At 42.0% G+C, this 21,382-nt stretch overlaps 1 protein-coding gene and 1 long non-coding RNA gene across 7 annotated transcripts in view; one reads left to right on the top strand and one right to left on the bottom strand.

The window, feature by feature from the left end:
• The window catches only part of ZNF385B (zinc finger protein 385B), a 190,421-nt gene that overhangs the window by 98,894 nt on the left and 70,145 nt on the right, over positions 1-21,382 (bottom strand). Inside the window, exon 1 of one of the 6 annotated variants that reach the window (XM_080971332.1) lies at positions 131-391. The exons of the other annotated variants lie outside the window; for them this stretch is intronic. The gene's annotated coding sequence lies outside the window, so the exon portion shown is untranslated. Of the gene's footprint in view, positions 1-130; positions 392-21,382 lie in introns of those variants that run through there. 6 annotated transcript variants of the gene reach the window in all.
• Positions 16,261-19,739, top strand: LOC308458864. The gene is made up of 3 exons (XR_013977738.1): positions 16,261-16,604; positions 17,831-17,898; positions 19,580-19,739. It is a non-coding gene; the product is annotated as an uncharacterized lncRNA (long non-coding RNA).

The raw sequence follows: 21,382 nt of genomic DNA, 5'->3' as shown, positions 1-21,382 counted from the left end.
CAATTTAAAGCCATACGCAATAACTATTTCCCCTGGACTATGCAAAACATCTTGAAGCCATTCACAAGCAACAACTGGAAAACAAACGTGAACACCACACTTAGATAAAATAGTGAAAGAACAGGCTCACCACTGGCACCATTTTTCAGAACTTCAAGTATTTGCTAAGGTGTTTTAAGTCATCCCAGATGGAATCGGACAATATGAAACACAATGCACCAACTGCCAGAGACACCTTTAGTTTAGAGACGTCTTGAAAATCTCTACCACTGCATTCATCCAAAAGACAAAGATGAATACAATACAGAAGCAGCCAGAAGTAAGGTCAAAGGCACAGGTAGTGTGGGTTTGGGTGCACCGTCCATGTGTACAGATGTAGTGGAAAAATTACTCTTGGAGGGCGAGACTTTCCTAAATAATATCCACTCTCCTTCACATGAACTGAAATGAGTAACATGCCTCACATATTACGTCAGGGTCAGCTGGAGACTGCATGGCAGACAGATGCACTGGGCTTGAAATGACTACATAGATGCTGAGGCTTGCTTTAAAAAACCGTGTGTGTGTGTGTCCAAGAAGAGCCATGAAGCAGAAACTTAACCATGCTTACTCAGGGCCAGTCAGATGGGTGGGATATAAATAGTAAAATTATTATTATGGAACAGGATGTCTCTATTTGCATCAGAGAAATGTTGAAGGTTATGCCTCCCTCCCTCTCCCAGTAACCATCCCTTGTTTTTTCTCTTTCTTAGAAGAAATAGCTCCCATTGCATGTGTGTGAAGAACTGTAAATGTACCATCTCCTGATGTACAAAGAGCCAGCTCTGGAGGTAGGGGGCGTGTTCATTGGGAAAATGGCACAGGAGGCGAATACCTCTCAATACCATCATCATAGTCCAAAATGGAAAACCCCATGGCTGCGTTTTGCATTGCCTTGTGTAGTTTGGCCCTAACAGAAAGACTCTAGGAAATTTAGCTATTATGCAGATGACTGCTATATTATGTGTGCTTTCGAGTTTCAGGGAAAGCTCTTTTCAAGAAAAGAATCACATATAATGCTGCTGTCCAATGCTAATGGATTAGCACTATGAATCCCCCCCCCCCCAAAGTTCCATTCATTGCTGGCAGTTTTGCCTAGTGCTTTTGTACAGGCTGAACATCACAGAGCAAAGATAAATGTGGGCATCTTGGCATTAAGGTTAGTTGCAGATGGATTTGTTTTTTTAAATAAAATAAAAATGTCACCCTTTTAAGGTACCCATTTCTCGTGGCCATATGTATTGCATATATGTATTGCATATATGAATGATCAGATATGTTTAATGATTTCTAGTCTCACTGTTCAAGACCTGGATGTACTTACCCTAAAGAGGAATGCAACATTTGCAGCAAGTGCTTTTCAATTTTTTCCATTACGGAAGTTAAACAGCATTTTCTTGCGAAACCAAAAAAACACACTATCATGTGCAATTTATGTAATGACGACGATTGCATCTGCCTTACTCTCTGGTATGTTTTCTACTTTAAAAGCATCACATGAAATACTTCAGGGATAGGTGTAGTGCCTATTATTGTCTGCTAGTAACCTCTTGTCCTGGCATCTGTTGTGTTGCTATCAACAATAACTTGAACATGAGATTTTTAGGTGACAGCCTCAGTGGCTATTCTTTTGTTGTTAAGACTCTCTGTTGTTATGGAGACAACCGAGTAGACAAAGAGTGATTTTCCTGCACAAGAAATGCTTCTTACCTAGAAGAGATTATTCACTCTGCCATATGCTTGCTGAAGCCTGATTCATCCATAGGAGGTCACATGAAATGCAAGTCTGGGTTTAGCTCCACCCAATACACTGCAAGCCAAAACTGTGTATTAGCATGTGTGAACAAGTCCCCTACATATCTTTTTTAAAATTTCCAATGAAATAAATATACCCCACCTTTCAGGATAGAAATCCTTCCAAGGTGGCTTAGAAGTAAGAGTCAATTAGCACCAGATTTAGGGCAGTGTAGGTAGTTCCCCTGCACAGCGTGCCAAGCTGAGGGGGTGAAAAATTGAGGCGATGCATAACTGAGAAGATCCATTTGGGGGTGCCAGATTTTGGCCTCACATGGGGCACCGTATTATGAAGGATTGCCAAAGTCCGCCCCTGAGTCAATTACATATTAAAAAACACACACTCTACTATATATTTAACAGTACCACTACTTGCCAACTCCACCTTACTGAATGGCCACAGTACTCAGATTATTAATGCAATAGGATTTGCACCAGCGATGTCACAGAAGATGTGCACCTCAGTTGTGTAATGTTCATGCAAAGTATATTGGGTGCCGGCTCCATGATAACAATAATATTTTCAAGGTGACCTTCCCTGCCACACAAGCTGCCAAGCGCAGCCCTTAACCTTGCCATCACTTTAAGCAGCTGCTTCTCAGCCTGGCTAGAAAACTGAGCCATTTGTAAACAATGGCACTTGAGGTGCTTGTCCATTTTTATTCCATATACGAGTTCTTGAGGCTTACTCTCAAGTTTGCTAAAAAGTATTTATAAAAGGGGAAATAGGCCCAAGACTGAAACAGGTTGCTCAGCAGGGCTCTTAACACAGTTCAAAGCATGTTGGGCTCAATAAAATAAAGAAATTGTGCACCAAAGATTTACTGATGGACTGGATGGCTCTCCTCCTCTGCTGCCCTTCCCAGTCCTCATCCAGTTTTCATATGGAACAGCTTGGAAGCAAAATGTTTTCCAAACTCTGCAAGCCAGTCTCAGCCAGCTGCTCTCCCATCCCCTTGCCTCCTTCTCTCTCTGCAACTGAAAGCCAGTACCACCTGCCTGGTTGAGAAGCAAGTCCCTCCCTCTCTAATTCAGCTTTCTAGGTGAGATTCCACCAACCTGTCAGCCAAAGAGAGAGAAAGAAGAGAGGCAGAGCCTCTGGCACTCTGCTTCTTTCATTTCCCCCCTCGCCCTCTCTCCTTGGAACCAACTTGGGGAAAGATTCCTGTCTTGTCTCCACGGTCACTGACGCCTTCTCTGATAGACACCAAGCTCTGCCATAGGTCTGCTTGGTTCTCATCTGACTCATAGCCCCAGCTGCTACTTCCTGAGGCCTTATTTCATTAATGATCAAGCAATGAACAGGTCGTCTTGCAGTTATTATTCTAGCATTTTTTAAAAATGCATTGCCTTCAGTGTCAATGGCTTCAAAAACAGTCTTCGCTGTTCCCAGTTTCTGAATCCGAACCACCTTTTCCACCAGCCTTCTCTATTTAAGGATAATCTTCAAAAGTAACACTTTTCTTCTTCCAGAGAGGTCCAGCAAATGCACTAAATAGACCCATACCACCTTAAAGACTAAAAGACTTACCATGGCATATCATTTTGTGGACATGTACCACGAGATGCAAATAGACTCTAGTTCCTAACAGTTTATGCTTAAATGACGCGGGTGGTGCTGTGGTCTAAACCACTGAGCCTCTTGGGCTTGCTGATCGGAAGGTCGGCAATTCGAATCCCCATGACAGGGTGAGCTCCTGTTACTCTGTCCCAGCTTCTGCCAACCTAGCAGTTCAAAAGCATACCAGTGCAAGTAGATAAATAGGTACCGCTGCGGCAAGAAAGTAAATGGTGTTTCCGTGCACTCTGGTTTCCGTTACGGTGCTTCCGTTGCGCCAGAAGCAATTTAGTCATGCTAGCCACATGACCCAGAAAGCTGTCTGGACAAACACCAGCTCCCTTGGCCTGAAAGAAAGGTGAGCACCGCACCCCATAGTTGCCTTTGACTGGACTTAACCGTCCAGGGGTCATTTACCATTTACCTTTTCTACCTATGCCTAAATGAACCTCTAGACTTGAAGGTGCCATAATAAAATCTTGTTGTTTTTCTTTCTAAAATCTCCTGAACCGGGTTTCTTCTTCGTTTTCAAACTCCATCGGTTTTTCGGCTTCTTGGAGAACCTCATCAGAGATATAGCAATAACAAGTTGTTGGAACTGTTTACACAACCATCTTGATAACTGCTACAGATTTCTCCAGCCTTCTTTCTTTTTGGCCCTTTAAAACATTGAGTTTTATCCAATGGTGGCTTTGTGCTAGGGAAAGCATTTCCACCTATGTAAAGAGAGGCACTTGATTTTTTTCCCCCCTGACACACCACCTTACTGCAGACTCCAGACTGTTCCACAGGGTTTCCCAATCAGGTGTCCCACCTTGAATAAGCCAATACTGGATAAAATTTCTTACCTATAGGCCCTGAGAACTTAAAGGATGTTCCTTGTGAACAACAAGCAAACCTGAAATGCCAAATTCTTCATGAGTAGAGCTGTGCATCAAATTTTCCAGTTTTTGTCTTCTTTAAAAACATCAACTTTGTTAGTTTTTCAAGGTCTAGTAACCTTCAGATGACTTGATCATAACAGCACTTTGGTGAAAACATCGCTTGATGAATGGAGATGACCAAATGGAGATGGTGGTTACAGCAACTAATCTTAAATAACTCTTCTCTGAAGCTTCCGTTGAATTAGAACCATTGCTGCCAATGATGTGGTGTTGTTGTTTAAAAAAAGGAATTTTCCTATTTTAAAAATGAGCTCTTTGAGTGGAAACTGCCATGTCACACATTTCAAAAGCACAGGGTTTTGTTGTTCTTTAAGAATTATTACAGCCCTTGGGCTGCGTGATCTGAATGCTTCACCACGTGAACACATTCCTTGTCCATGGAAAGCTAGTATATCAATGGAATCTGCCATTTCCTTGCCCTGCTAACTTTCTACATGCAGGGTTTTTTGTTTTTGTTTTTACATGGGCTGCACTGAAACATGTAGCGGGAGTGTCATAGTTCCAGACTTGTTAAACAAGAATGCACACACGTACCTAAAGTAACAGGGAAACAGAAGAGTGCCAACTATTACTGCAAGTTCTGACTTGTACGTGTAAAACACTTTGTATTATAAAAGAGATATCTCAAGGGTGAAACGTACAGAGAGCGAGTCCTGTTATAAAGCAGCATTGCTTGGCTAGTGACATACTACTGCTGAAAGCTGTGCACCAGGTGCTGCCTCTGACCACCAACAAAAGGCTGTCAAAGCCAATTCTTATCTGTTTGTTCAGGTTTCCTCAGGCAGACAAGGCATGCGCTCCTGTGTAATGTGTTTGTTTAATGGAACAGATATTGTTGATGCAATCCTGATAGAAAAGCTCATCCCTGCCTATTTCAAAAAGGCAACAAATCCTCAAATACCATGTTATCTATTCTGTGTGAGCTACCAGACCATTTAAATCAGTGTTGTGAAACATAAGATAGATCTTTCAGACCGGTCGCATTTTAGCTCCTGCCATTAAAAAGGTGGCTATTGGAAATCTCTTCACTGGAAGAGAGGGGGCATGGGCAGAAGTTTAATGCAGATTTAAATGCATAAACTATTATTTCATGTTGTACAGGTCATCTGCATTCCGTTTCATTTGCTTCCTGCATTGATTTATTAGGATGCTGAACCGTGAATCTGCCATTGGCTCTCTCTCATCCCCAGGACCAACCTAATGCCATGTGTGACTGAAAACAAGGGAAGTTCTAGCCTCAGTAGCAAGATTTGGCCAAATAAAAAAAATAATAATTGTCCAGTAACACCATAGAGACCAACTAAGTTTGTTCTGGGTATACGCTTTTGTGTGTGTGCAGAAAAACTTAGTTGGTCTCTAAGGTGCTACTGGACAATTTCTTAATTTTTTTTATTTATTTTGACTGCGTCAGACCAACATGGCTACCTACCTGAATCAAGATTTGGCCAGTTAAAAATTGGATGTAAATGGTGGGTTGCAGAATGAAATGCCAAATTTCTTATTACTCCACTGGCTCCCGGTGGAGTACAGGGTCAGATTTAAGGTGCTGGTTTTGACCTTTAAAGCCCTTCACGGCCTAGGACGCTCGTACCTACGGGACCGCCTCTCCTGGTATGCCCCATGGAGAGCCTCAAGGTCTATAAATAGCAACACCCTAGTGGTCCTGGGCCCTAAGGGAGTTAGATTAGCTTCAACCAGAGCCAGGGCCTTTTCAACACTGGTGGAACGCTCTTCCTCATGAGACCAGGGCTCTGCAGGATCTGATTTCTTTTTGCAGGGCCTGTAAGACAGGCCTGGACTTTGGCTTGGAGCCAATTTGATTCCCTCCCTCCCTTTCTTTCTTTTCTTTCCTTTCCTTCTCCTCCTGCGATGAGGCTACATTTTAATATTTTAATGTTTCAATATTTTAATGTTGTATTTTAATCTTGTTTTTAAGTTGTATTCATTCAACTTGTTTTTATTATTGCTTGTTAGCCACCCTGAGCCCGGCCTTGGCTGGGGAGGGCGGGGTATAAATAAAAATTATTATTATTATTATTATTATTATTATTATTATTATATACAGAAAACAAAGGATGAAAACATCCTTTTTGCCTTGCCCTGCTCTGCCCTTCCTGACTGCCAGAAGAAGAAGAAGAAAAAGAAGAAGATAATGCTGGCTGCAATCAAATCTCTAATGTGCCCTTGTGCTTTCTGCTGTCTTTCCTTTCCCTTTGTTCTGTCCCAGTGTTGTAAGTGGCCAACATCATAACTGAAAAATCCATGGAATCCTAATACTAGCACTCAAGAACACCAGGTGAGAAAAGCCATTTAAACTGTGCAATACTATAGCTTCCTCTAAACTTCTTGCATTAGCTAGGACTTCTCCATCCACCACCCCCAATGCATTTCTGGAGAGGTCCCCATAGACACTGCCTGCAAACCATTTGGCTCCATTATAAACTTTTGTGTTTGCACACAGGTAAGTGTTTTGTGATTTATTTCCCTTCTGGGGAAAAGGTATTTCTATGTAAATGCAATATTATGAAAAAACATCATATTTCATAATATTTTGAGCAAGGATTATGTATTTTATTTTGACAGAAACAAATCCACCATACTAGATTGGCATTGGGGAGGGGAGGGGGAAAGGAGGAATGGGCACTCCATTTGTCATGTGTTGATGCTGCCAAATAAGTTTATCTACTGCATTTCAAAGCAGCCACACCTGTAATTCTTCGCTATCACTAAGGGGGTGGGGTGTTGCATGTACCTGAAATAGGGGTGGGAAATAAAGACCGAGTAGTATGCAGAACTTCATACTGTTGTACCCTGGATCCCAAACACCTTGCGAGTTGAACGTTTTGGCTCCCAAACGCTGCAAACCCGGAAGTGAGTGTTCCGGTTTGCGAATGTTCTTTGGAACCCGAACATCTGATGTGGCTTCTTATTGGCTGCAGGAGCTTCCTGCAACCAATCGGAAGCTGTGCCTTGGTTTCCGAACGTTTTGGAAGTCGAATGGGTTCCGTTAAACTTCCGAAGTACCACTGTAGACTGAAAGCTTGAGTGTCTGTGCATTCTCACTACAGTTTTGCTATAGCCTCCTCTGCTATAGGAGGCTACAGCATAGACTAAGAACAGGTTCATTTACAACTGTGTCAAAGCAACTGGAGAAAGGGCCTCTGTAACATTTGCAATGCATCATTCACTGCCAGATTCCCATTTCCTAATGGGCAGAACCTGATCAGAGGTGTGAACCACAGAAGGTAAGGGCATGCAAAAGGTCTCAGTTACAATTCCTAGCATCTCCAGATAAGGCAAGTAGAGAATCCCAGTCTGAAACCCTGGAGAGCTGGTGCCAGGCATTGTTCGCAATACTGAGCTAGCTAGACCGATGGTCTGACTCAGTAAAATGCAACTACCTATATTCTTATGCAGTGCTTTTTTTCTTTAAAAGAATGTTTAGGGGTACTCTCATTTTGCCTCAAGAAAACCACCATTTTATAGTTCAAATCAGGGAAAATAAATACAGTAAATGGACAAAAGTACAAAATGTTTAAGGGTATGCGTACCCCTGCATACCCCCAGAAAAAAGAACTGTTCCAATGTAAGAGTATGCCCACTAAGGAGAGTAACTAACTGAGTTGTAGTGAGACTTTCAGCAGAAGTGTAGCTCTGGAAAGAGGTTCCCTATCTTTGCAGCTGTTACTTTCTCCTAAATATTTTTTTATCAAGATTTCAGGCTGAAATCCTATCCCACTTATCTGACAGTGAACTCCAAAGCAAGGAAGCTATATCAACCCAGCCCTGTGCCGAAGCTAGCAGGTAGCTTAGTTTTTTTCAAGAGAACACACACAGTCTCTCTCTCTCTCTCTCTCTCTCTCTCTCTCTCTCTCTCTCTCTCTTATACTGCCTCTATTTATTGCTCCAGTTTGCTAAACATCTGCTATGCAAACTACCACACTGGGAAGATTTACCATTAATTCCTATAAACATCCCTGCAACTAAGGAAAGGGGAGACTTCTTGTCTTATGGAGGTAGGAGATAATATGGCTTCTTGCTCAAGAGCTTCCTCCATCAATCAGAATTCCCTAGTATAGTGGTACCTCGGGTTACATACGCTTTAGGTTACATATGCTTCAGGTTACAGACTCTGCTAACCCAGAAATAGTGCTTCAGGTTAAGAACTTTGCTTCAGGATGAGAACAGAAATCGTGCTCCGGCGGCGCAGCAGCAGCAGGAGGCCCCATTAGCTAAAGTGGTGCTTCAGGTTAAGAACAGTTTCAGGTTAAGAACGGACCTCCGGAACGAATTAAGTACTTAACCCGAGGTACCACTGTATTTGTGCTCTCACCTTTTTTTTCCCTTTTTTTTTTGGACCTGTCTCATAATCTCCCGTCAGTTGTCCAAAAGCTGATCTGTAGTGTTTTCGTTTAAAATATTATTATTTTTTGCCTGCTCTACAGTGGAAACAAGTATTTTTTTTATATAGCATCCAATCAAATAAAAGAAAACAGGGAGAGAAAAGAGAGAGAGAGAGAGAGAGAGAGAGAGAGAGAGAGAAAGAAAGAAAGAAAGAAAGAAAGAAAGAAAGAAAGAAAGAAAGAAAGAACTTTCCATGTGATGCAGTTACTGTTGACTCTTCTGGGAAATGCATCTTTAAAAGGAGGGGAGGGAGGAACAGGAAAAATACAGTGCTATTAATGAACCTGCTGGTGAATAAACAGACACCATTCTCCGAAGCTAAAAATAAGACTTCTGCGTAAAGAATGATATGAGGGATATTCTATCTGCCACATCTAGTTCCAAAAACAGATTAACACCCTGATCCTGAACACATTGCATAGCATTAAGTGCCGCTGAAATCAATGCACCAGTCTATCCGAGTGCTGTGTTTAGGACAGAGGTGTAAATCACTAAAAATAAATGTATGAAAGAGTCATCCTCCAAAATGACAAGATGCCATTTGAACAAGCTAATGATGAAGGAGAGATGTCAGTGCAAATGGAAGACTTTCAAACAAGCTGGTGTCAAAGATTGTATCCAAACCAGGGCTCTTGCCTTCAGATGAGGTCGTGGATTGGATATACTGTATGGGGAAGGGGAATATTCTGTATGGCCTTAAAACTTCCAGACTCACACCCAGGGCTTTTCCCCCCAGCCGGAACTCAGTTTCTAGAAAAAACAGCACTGCTCACACCCAAGGGGCATGAAAAGTAAAAACCCTGGGAATAAATTGCCAAGAACTACACTGAATGAGGTGGACCTAGGCTAAGCAATCAAGAAGTGAGTCGAAGTTGGGAAACATAGATTAATAAAGATTTCTCTGTCTCACTTTAACAGCATTTAATTAATAGCCCGGGAGTACCAAATACTACAGCTTTGTTCAAGCTAAATAGGTGTGGGTCTTGACACTGCATAGAATAGAAATTTTGGGTAGCTGCACTGAGCTACCCAAAATACAACAACAACAACCACAAATTATTATTATTATTGTATTTGTTAGTCACTTTTCTCACATAGCAACTTACGTTAAAAGCAATTAAGATCCATTTAAACACAGCAATACAGATAAAAGGCAGGCCTACAGTTCTCACCTTGCTAAAAGAGGCTAAAATGCCATCAAGTTGAGGGCCAAAAGCCCAGGTAGCGACAAAAGTGCCAAAAACTAGATAAAGCTAGTGCCATACACGCCTTCCTGGTGAGAACATTCCATAAGCATGAAGTAACAACTGAAAAGGTCCATTCTCTTGTTGCCACCAGAGGTAGATTTAGGGCAGTGCAACCAGCTCAGCCGCACTAGGCGCTGAGCCTAGAGGGTGCTGCAGGGTGTCACAACTATGATGTAGTAAAAGGTAAATGACCCCTGGACGGTTAAGTCCAGTCAAAAGCGAATATGCGGTGCAGCGCTCATCTCACTTTTCAGGCCGAGGGAACAGGCGTTTGTCCACAGACAGCTTTCTGGGTCATGTGGCCAGCATGACTAAACCAATTCTAGCGCACAACAAAACATCGTGACGGAAACCAGAGAGCATGGAAACGCCGTTTACCTTCCCGCCGCGGCAGTACCAATTTATCTACTTGCACTGGCATGCTTTCGAACTGCTAGGTTGGCAGAAGCTGGGACAGAGCAATGGGAGCTCACCCCGTCGAGGGGATTTGAACCGCCGACCTTCTGATCGGCAAGCCCAAGAGGCTCAGTGGTTTAGACCACAGCGCTAACTGCTGTGAATTGAGCAGAATGGACAGAGAGGCTGGGAGCACTGAATTTTGACCTCTTGAAGGGCACTGCTGAAGTTTGAAGGACCAAAGTCCACCCCTGTTGGCCACCCTCCAGACCACCTGTGGAAGGGTACAGGAAGAAAGGTCTCAGGTGATTATTGCAGGTTCCAAGCCAGTGCATGTGTGAAGAGGCAGTTTGGGTTCTGCACTGGGTAATGATTTAAAGGTCAAAACTAGCACTTTGAACTAAGCCCAGAAATCAACTGGTAGCCAGCACAGTCATGCCAGAATTTGTCTTTTATGTTCAGGCCATCCTTCCCTGTTGTAGATGCAGGGTCTGAGGCTGAGAGAGACAGTAAATTGCCTAAGCCCACCTAGTGAATTCATGGCTGAGGTGAGATTCCATCAGGGACCTGCTGATTCATAGCTCAGTCTCTTAGCCAGTCTCTTAGCCATTGTTACACCAGCCCTTGCTCTCTCTCGCACGGGCTCTATCCCTGTGTGTGCGTAAGAAATTCCTATAGACTGAATAAATCTATCTGTGTATCCTACAGCTCTTTGCGAGATAAACCTTCGGATGCCCCAATTTCTTCAGGATAACAACAAAAAGTCCTGTGATACCAGCTTAAAGACTTAGTGGATTTATTGTGACATGGGTTTTCATAGGAAAGAAAGCAAGACTTCGCAGTATGTGTAAAATGACAGTCAAGGTAGCTTTATATTGATATTTTGGGATTATAAAATTTGGCTTAAATTCCCATGACAAAGATAAGATTGTTTCATTTCAAGCATGAAAAGGGAAAAGCTAGAGTTCTCTTTTCAAATGTTTGCTAATATTTTAAATGGGAAGCCAGTGGAGAAAGCACAAATTATAAACAATTTTGGAAGGATGGAATTCATGTCTATAACCTTTCTTTAAAAATGGAGTATCAGGTAAAACTGATCTATCTTCATGAATTTGTACACATCTTTCAGCACTGCAGAGCTCTATGCATTAGTTTCAACACTCAAGGACATCATATAGGTTTTTGTTACACTCTGGAAAATATGTGCTCCAAAATTAATTATTGGTTTTCGGTGATCCATCAGGGCTTTTCACACTGCTGACAACCAATCTACTGCTCTTTATAAACTTCACACAAGTTACCCTCTTCAGACATTTGAGGGTATAAATCAGAGTTAACCCTATTATCCTTAATGGGCTTACACTGATTTATCTAAGAGGAAAATAAGACTTCATGTGTGGGTGAACAAGCAACAAAACACTGTCTCAGATGAAAAATGATATCAAACACCTTACTCTTTGGGTCTCAGTGCTTTAGCAGCTCTAGACAACACAACTCATACCAAAAAACAGTAAGTACTGAATTGTGGTAAATAGGGCATCATTCATGCCTCAAAGGTAGGTGTGCATCGTGGGGCCAGGGGTGTAGGAAGGGGGTGACAAATTATTAAGGAACAATTACTGCCCTGCTAAGGCGGTTCATAAAAAACTTTTTTCAAAAAATGCCTGCTCCGAAGGTCTTATCTTACTACACTAGGGATTATATAGCTATATATGAAATTTCATACATATCAGTTAATATCTTGACCCTCCTCCACAAAAATAGCTGTTTACTTGGCCGTTTTCCTATGTCGTGAAGGCTGAAATTTCAATTCAGTGGAGCACTTTAATTTGATTTTGACATGTTTTTAGGAGGTAATTTAATTATTGTTTGATTTTAAACCAATGTTATGTAACCACAGAGCTTAGGGCTTGCTGATCAGAAGGTCGGTGGTTCGAATCCCCATGAAGGGGTGAGCTCCCGTTGCTCGGTCCCTGCTCCTGCCAACCTAGCAGTTCGAAAGCACGTCAAAGTGCAAGTAGACAAATAGGTACCGCTCCAGCAGGAAGGTAAACGGCGTTTCCGTGTGCTGCTCTGGTTCGCCAGAAGTGGCTTAGTCATGCTGGCCACATGACCCGGAAGCTGTAGGCCGGCTCCCTTGGCCAATAAAGCGAGATGAGCACCGCAACCCCAGAGTCGTCCACAACTGGACCTAATGGTCAGGGGTCCCTTTACCTTTACCTTTACATATCTGATGTTAGCCACCCTGAGTCCGACTTCGACCGGGGAGAGTGGGATATAAATAAAAGTTTATTATTATTATTAATTATTATTTATTAGTCCTATGTAAGAAAATATGAAACTTAACTTAAAACCATTTTTGCAGACAAAAAATCAATCAATCAATGGGGGGTGTGACAAGAAATTTTCCGGGCACCACCTGACCTTCCTACACCTCTGTGTGGGGCATGACTCTTCAGATATGACATGGAAGTATTGTGGGAAAGGAGCATGGCCCCTCATGTTTCCTCTGCCATGGTGTCTTCCAAACATCTATACCATGCTACATTTCCTTACTCATATTTAAAATAAAAATTAAAAAGGTCAGAAAGAAAGAACAGCTGAGGAGTTCCCAGATGTGTGTCTCATTTTCATATCTGCCTATTCCCATGTTTTACAATTCAATTTTCCTACACACATTAGCAAAATGAGAGGAGGGAAGTAATAGTGGAAGTAGCCCTATGCTTCAAATTTGTGTCAAAATGGATAATAGCTGCAGCAGGTGGCAGTGGCTTGATGTAGATACTGCCCAGGAAATTGGTAAGAGTGAATGCTGCAATACGGAAAGATATATGCACAGGAAAGATTTGACTTCATAGCTAGGCATTGTCTTGTTGCTGCTACACACGGCGTGCCTTGCGTTAGCAGAGTTAAAAATATCAGTCTGTAATTATTGGACATTATCCATTTGCTGAGAGTAAAATATTAGCCCTCACAGACTAAAATTGTTAGAGCCACCCACAATGGATTCCTAACAAAAGAATTACAGAGTGGAAAAATTAATCATAGTAGGAGGGACTTTGTCTCTCTATTCCTCTGGACAGAGGAAAGTGATTTATATTTCCAGAGTCTCAGCTAACTCACTACTAACCATACAGAAGACTGATAACACTCCAACCCTAATCTAAATTTATATATATTCAGCAATGGGCCATGGCTTTAAATCAAAACTCCTTTAAAAATTACCACCTAAAGAGTCAGCTGCTTATATTTCCATCCTCTATGGGGTAGGGGGTAGTTTCAGGCAAGGTACTGTAGTTGCTAAAACAGGAGCACCATGAAACCCTCTCATAGCTGTATTACAAAACAGCTCATTTACTTAGTTGTATTGCTAGTCATTCCTTTCGGCATTTTCTAGGTGCTGTTTAAAGTATTCCAAAAGGAAGTCCACGGATGGTTTGAGTAGATCATACCAGGGTAAAAGAAAAGAAAACTCCCTCCTTAAGGATATGAAGAAACTTCATGACAAAAGTTAATTACAGTGGTACCTCGTGTTACGGACAGGATCCGTTCCAGAGGCCCATCCGTAAGGTAAAATGCCCGCAGCTCGATGCGCTGCATCTGCACAGGCGTGAAGAGCGATTTAGCGCTTCTGTGCATGCGCGAGCGGCGAAACCCGGAAGTAACCCGTTCCGGGACTTCCAGGTTGCCACGGGACGTAACGTGAAAAGATGCAACATGAAGTGGACGCAATACGAGGTATGACTGTAGTTTATTGAAATTATTATTTTGTCCCTTAATATTCCTTACTTATTTCAAAAAGGCGGAAAAAACAAACTAAACCTCAATATGTTTCATTAGGAAAAACTTGGTTGTGACTTTGAGTTGTTTGGATCCATCTTTAGCAACATCGCAAGTGGTCAGGATACACACAACATTTTTACAACCAAAACAAGCTATTGAGGATGCTGACTGGCTGACCTCCCAATGATGTCACTGTGAACCTTATCCTACACTCTCTGGAACATAAAATTTTCTTTCAAGTTGTTATGCTCATCCCAATTCCCTCAAGGAGTGAAAATTCCAGAGGTTGAGGAGATTAACTTGGATTTGGTTTCCTTTGTATGGAGGACTCACCAAAGACTCAATGAGACCATTTTTTAATTTATTTATTTTTGTGTGTGCGCAATATTTGACTACATTTGAAAATACACAGTTTAAGCACAGTGGAAACACACAGCTGAAACACTCCAACAGCAAATCCCACTGTCCACAATCTGATCTCAAGACCAGAGGGAACCATCACTGCATAGTGTTTGTATAGCGTATGAAGTCCAAAACTCAGCTTTCAGTTTGTCTTACTCTCTGACACACAGCTACAAGTTATTTTCAACTACACTGCTTCTTTTCTCGGACAGACCTGACTACACCATCTTTACTGGGGCTGCTGGAGTGGGGAGGTGAGAATGTACACCCACTACCGCTATTGTGATCATTTCTTTCCTTTTTTATGCAGAACATTTCAGAGTGATTCTGCATCAAGAAGGTATATTCTTACTGCCCTGCTGGCCAGATTAAACTGTGTGCTCAAGGGAGCACATGGTCCAACGCATCACCACGAGTGCCTTGTCAACATCCTCAGGCAGCATCAACCAAAAATGATCCAAACAACGCCCAACTATGTTGATGTTTCAAATCCCTAGTTAGTTCGCTTTACCCATTCTATGTCACCCATGGGTTCTTGAACCCAGAAGAAGAACCTCCTTTATTGCTTTACTTATCTCATGGTACTAGCATGGTACCTCCCCTCCATGTGTCATTGAGATTTCAAATTCCTTGTTCACCCATAGTGTTGAACCTCTTGCTTGCAGGCTAAATCTCTGCCTTTTCCCTTGCTTCTTCTTTGCCTCCTTACAGCATGATACTTTTTGCCGTCTTGTTGCTCTTTCTCTTCAGTAGAAGAATGTGTGTCAGGGCAACACTGGAAAAGTCTTTTCCTTCTTCTTTAGCAGTTTTACACTCTTTAAACAGTTCCCTAGGCAGCGGTCTTGAGCTATCCTCAGTTAAAAGCACCATGGTAGTTTGTGGCAATTTTCACTGGGCCTCCGCCATCAACCGAGGGACGGGGATGTCATGTCAAGGGAGCGCATCAGCATGGCCCATTCCATCAGCCCCAAAAGGAGAAGCTGCAAGAAGCCTGCTTCCCTCCTCCCAACCAGAAACAAACAATTAGCTCCAACTGCTAGTTGCTCTGGGGCTGCAGAGCAGATGGAAATTATACATTAGCCCCATATATTGGCCGGGAGCTTGTGCTGAGTTGTATGTGTGCATATATTACTGCAAGAAAACACACACACACACCAGTGACTGTTTTGATGAAAGGGTTATATGGAAAGTGCTCATACAGCTTTTCTCAACCTGTGGGTCCCCAGATGTTGTTGAACTACAATTCCCATCACCCCTAGCTAGCATGGCCAGAGCTCAGGGATGATGGGAGTTGTAGTTCAACAACATCTGGGGACCCAGAGTTTGAGAACCGCTGTGCTAGGGTATCACTGAGTGCTTTTTAAAAAAAATCACACAGTGCCACACCCTGAGTCACAACATGATCGAGTCTACAGTTTCTCACATGGCTTATTCCCTGTTGAGAAATAATAGTAGCAGTTACAGTAATCATAGCTGATACTTTATTAACACCTACTTCGCCCACCCATTATATTAAAGCAAAACCAGGCAACATACCCCACCACCCAAAAACCCATGTTTACAGAACCTTATATTCTGTATAGATATACAATAAGGTTGTAGCTCTGAACTAGATGGAAAGATTTTAAGCGAGTTTACTTTCTCTCTCTCTCCCCCCCCCCCCAATTCTAATTCAAAACTATCCTAGATTTTATTGGTCTCCCTAGGAAATATAAGAGAAGATTCTAGCTTCTCCTACTGGGTTTAAACCACACTCTGTAGAAGAAGTCACTGCTGATCTTTGTGCTCGCTGCCCTATTGATTATTGTGTAAATATTGGGTTTCCTGCTTACGCAGAACTGGCCTGCAAGGTCTCTTTCAGTTCTTGTTTGCATATTCTGAACTAGTGCATGCTTTAAAACAAGGAAGTTTGTGTAATGTTCCAAAAAGTGCTGTACCTCATGGCAGGTTTGAATACACCACAGGGATGAATGCACAAGTGTTCTTTTCATCAGAGTTTCAAGAAGGAACTATTTCCCCCTCGGAAGGTTTCAGCAGGTTTAGTCATTGGGAGGATTGCTTTCTGAATCATCTATCCAGTAAAAATGGGGAAGGGTGGTGGCTGGGTAGCTCAAAAATAACTAAGCATCATGCACTTATTCTGAAGAAATTCCAGTCTCTAGCACTGTGGTATTTACCTATCAGATTTAGTACCTGGCCAAGATACTGTCACCCTAAATGACTTGAGCTGGCTTAGCAACTGGCATTATATGTACTTTTATGTGTATTTTAATGAACTGGATAGAGTGAAAGATTTTAAGTCATGGGACCGTGGGGAATGTGCATATGAACTTAACAGTGCCTTGCTTATTTTTTTAGTCGCTATGTTATTAATATGGCATTATAGATTATACCATACTTTTCCATGTATAAGACTATGTTTTTGTACTTTAAAATAAGTTTTTAAATCTTGGAGCATCTTATACACAGACAGTACATATGCGTGACGGGTGGCTGGTTGCAGCAGGAGCTTGCTAGCGGCGATTGTGTGGGTTATAGTTGGATGCTGCTTCGGCAATTTGATTGTGTTTGATTGGCAGATGCTGGTGTCAAGACACTTGTTTTCTTCAGTGATTTTGGGGGCATCTCCCTCCAAAAAAAGCTCAACAACTCCGGTCCATCTCCCCTCATTTTCTAAATCTGGGGTCCCCAAAAGTCTTATACATGGCGGCATCTCATATACTTAAAAATACGGTAGATGCCATATTAATCTTTTATATCGTACAATATGACTTTTTGCTGTAATTGTGATGTTTAGCTTATTTTTAAATTGCTGTTTCGTTGATAGTGTTTTATAGACTGCAATTGCTTTACTTGTGATTTGTTAATTATTTTAAATGATTTATGCTGTATTTTGTGATGCTCTATTATGTTTTGAATGAATAACAGCATAGAAATATAATACATCAAATCAATTTAAGAAAACAAGAGTATGTTTCAATTCCACAGGAGCTGTGCATATGATCCTTCTTCATTTCTCCCCATAACTGCATGGATTGCTATTGACATATTTCTCTTTCTGAAATACAACTTGGCCTTGTTGGTCTGAGGGATGTTTATTTGGGTAGCAACAGAGCAACAGTATAACTACTCTCTATTTGCAAACATTCACTAACTGCTAGTTGTTTTTGTTGTTGCTGCCTAGCTTGACTTTGATGATAAATAGTTTGTATTTTGATGTGTTTTTAACTGTTTTGTTTTATATTGTATTGCATGTCACCCAGAGATCTATTGCATGAGGCAACTGATAACAAGGATGATCATCATCAGCCCCCCCCCCCCACAACACGAGGTATGTGTGAAAGGAACCCAGTTGTTGAAAGAAGCAGTGGGGGCTGTGCTGCTAGCCCGCATCAATGTCAAACAGTTTCATTGGCTGTGCCCCTTGAAACCTACAAATTAGGCACAGACATTTGAGCAGCATACGTCTACACAGTTAAGCTTCTTGATCATGCATGGTTCCAGTTCCTGGAGAGGTCTACATGCGTAGGGTTTCATGCCTAACATACAGATCATGGGTAGGCAAACTAAGGCCTGGGGGCCGGATCCAGCCCAATCGCCTTCTAAATCCGGCCTGCGGACGGTCTGGGAATCAGCGTGTTTTTACTTGAGTAGAATGTCTGCTTTTATTTAAAATGCACCTCTGGGTTATTTGTGGGAAATAGGAATTCATTATTATTTTTTCCCAAAATATAGTCTGGCCACCTACAAGGTCTGAGGGACAGTGGACTGCCACCCTGCTGAAAAAGTTTGCTGACCCCTGATATAGATGTTGGGGTGGGTGGCCAGGGAAGTTGCACAATGTTGAGGGCTGGGCCAGCAGTGTCTTCCTGCTGCTTCTTTCAGTGTGCAGATTCCATTCATGTGTTATGTGTGAGAAAGTGGCCATTGGGATATTGCAATCAAGTTATTTGTCGCTGTCTACAATTAAGTCAGTATATATCTGCAGGACCAGCTACAGGTTTGTTGTTTGTTGATGGGGCACTTGGGCAATAGCATGCCCTCCAGTTGGCCTCCCTCCCTGCATGAGCTCTCCTCCTCCTCCTCCTCCTCATTTTGCATCCTTCATGAAGAAGGAGTAGAGTGGAAACGGCAACACAATATTTTACAAACTGGACAATTCCAAAATACTCATATAAAGAAGTCATTCTTCAAATATTTGTCTCTGTTAGAATTTATTGTACATGCTGTTATGGGTTTTTCAGCAGAATCCTAAAGGGCATATTTATTTAAGATCCACAAAATAATAGCCCTTTTTTCCGATAAATAAAGAGACGTGCATTATATACGGTGAGAGACAGAAATTCTTTCTGGCATGTCAACATAATGAAAATGTCATGATCTTCTCTCAGCCATTCACCTATTATCTGCTTCAACGATAAAAAGATGCAAAAGAAGATGCATGCTTTATATATGCTGTATACTATGTTTTATATATGCTATGTTGTTGTTGTTGTTAATTATTATTATTATTATTATTATTATGCAAAAGAAAACCTGTAAAAAAAAAAGTAACAGTTAACTACCTAAACACATCAGGTAACAACCCTTTAGTATTAACTGTAGCTATAAAATAATAATAAAAATCAGACACCAATATATATACTTATTGGGCGAAAAATACAATTAAGTATAGAGTGTGCCATATTATTATGCTAACCCACATCTAGATTCTAACTATATTTACTGATTTCAGTAGAGCTTATAGTGTGTGTAGGATTGCAGATTTAAAGCTCAGGTCAAAACCAACCAGCTGCACGGAGACATAAACAATCCCTTCCTGAGCCCCGAGAATATGTGGGTGGCAACATCCTGCCTCTGACCCAAAAGTGAGTCAATTTACACCTGCCGTTCAGGGGGCAAATTACATCCAAGCTTAACTTCCTCTTTAAGTGACAGTCATAGGAACACAGGAAGACCAGGGATTGATCTAGCCTAGTATTGCCTTATACTGATTGCCAGTGACTCTCCAGTGTGTCAGACAGGGGCCATTTCCAGCTCTACTGTGAGATGCTGAGGATTGAACCTGGGACCTTCTGAATGCAAAGCAGATGCTCTACCACTGAGCTATGGCCCTTATGAACCAGCACAGCTGAACAAAGTCAATGATGCAGAGCCACCCCAAATGCAGAATGGCAACAAGAACCGTTTCAACGTAAAACAATGCTCCGTGGAGCCAATTAGCATCCAAAAGGTGCACAGATGTTGCTCTACACTGAACTGGCATGCAGTACTCAGACGCTATAATAAAGTCAATGTATCAAAAGTTATCTTCATGTGATACTTCAACTTCACAACTCTGTGGAGGCTCAGCTACTGTAGGTAAACATCTGGTATCCAGTGCCCTTTCACACAATCAACACTTTAACTAATACTGTTTGATGCACCAGAAATTGCTATGTTTTATGGAAAAGAAGTTGGGGGGGGGTTGGGGTTTTTTGCAGCCCTAATAATATACTCGTTTTACCGAATCCACCAGACAGAAAGCTGTGAATTTAAATTCAAAAAACATCCCACATAGTTACACACTACTCTGTCTAAAGCTTAATAATCTTTTATATATTCTCACACCCCTCCCTATAATCATGGCTAGAATTTTGATTGTCTTCCACAAAGGAACAAACAGAAATGAATATCATACTGAAGTGAATCAAGACCAAGGAAAGAGGGAATTAGCATGGGCCCCTCTTTTCAAATAAATATCACCTTTTGCGGAATTCCATACAATTTACCTGTAGGGCTATGTATGTATGTATAAACACTGGGCAGAATTAAACATCACATTCCGGTGAGTGTCCCGCTTGACACAAGCACTGCAGCTTGTCAGATGGAACAGCCCCCCTTCTCTTTACTCACATACAAGCTAATTTCAAGGGGGCATGAGGGAAAGCCCCACAGTGCCATCACAGAGGGCTGGTGCCTCCGGGACTCATTAGCTGAATCCAACCCATTGTGTTTAGGGCATGTGCTTTTCTACAAAAGAGTCTTAAGCTCAGTACTATCTAGCACATGAGAGTTGCGTCCAATGTTAGTCATACTCAGAGTAGATCCGCTGCATGTAATGGAAATTACTAACTTAGGTTTATGTAATTTCAGTAAGTCTGCTCAGAGTAGGACTTAATTCAATACAACCCATATGTTCTAGGCAGTTGTTGCTCTATTGCAGTTTCAAACGTTGTGGGTCCCAAGTCTTTATGAACCATCAAAGAATAGCATGCAAGTACTGAACCAGCAGGACGCGGGTGGCGCTGTGGGTTAAACCACAGAGCCTACGGCTTGCCGATCAGAAGGTCAGCAGTTTGAATCCCCGTGACGGGGTGAGTTCCTGTTGTTCAGTCCCTGCTCCTGCCAACCTAGCAGTTCGAAAGCCCGTCAAAGTGCAAGTAGATAAATAGGTACCGCTCCGGTGGGAAGGTAAATGGGGTTTCTATGCGCTGCTCTGGTTTCGCCAGAAGCAGCTTAGTTATGCTGGCCACATGACCCGGAAGCTCTGTGCGGACAAACGTCGGCTCCCTCGGCCAGTAAAGCGAGATGAGCGCCGCAACCCCAGAGTCGTTCGTGACTTAACTGTCAGGGGTCCTTTACCTTTACGGGGAGAGGACAGGAGACAAATGGAGCACTGAGCCATTGGAGATGAAGAGCTTTTAAAGAAACAGTCATAATCAAACTATGGCATACCTATCTCCAAGTTTCTGTTAACTGAGAGGCTATTCAAAAGTTAGAAAGTATGCTTTGATACAGACCTCCACGTCAATGATGTGTGGTCAGTGGACTAG

Source organism: Podarcis pityusensis (genome assembly GCF_964106645.2).
Source record: "Podarcis pityusensis genome assembly, chromosome: 1".
NCBI classification, from domain to species: domain Eukaryota; kingdom Metazoa; phylum Chordata; class Lepidosauria; order Squamata; family Lacertidae; genus Podarcis; species Podarcis pityusensis.
Note: the sequence above shows the minus strand (reverse complement) of the source record. Positions and strands in the feature narration are given on the sequence as shown.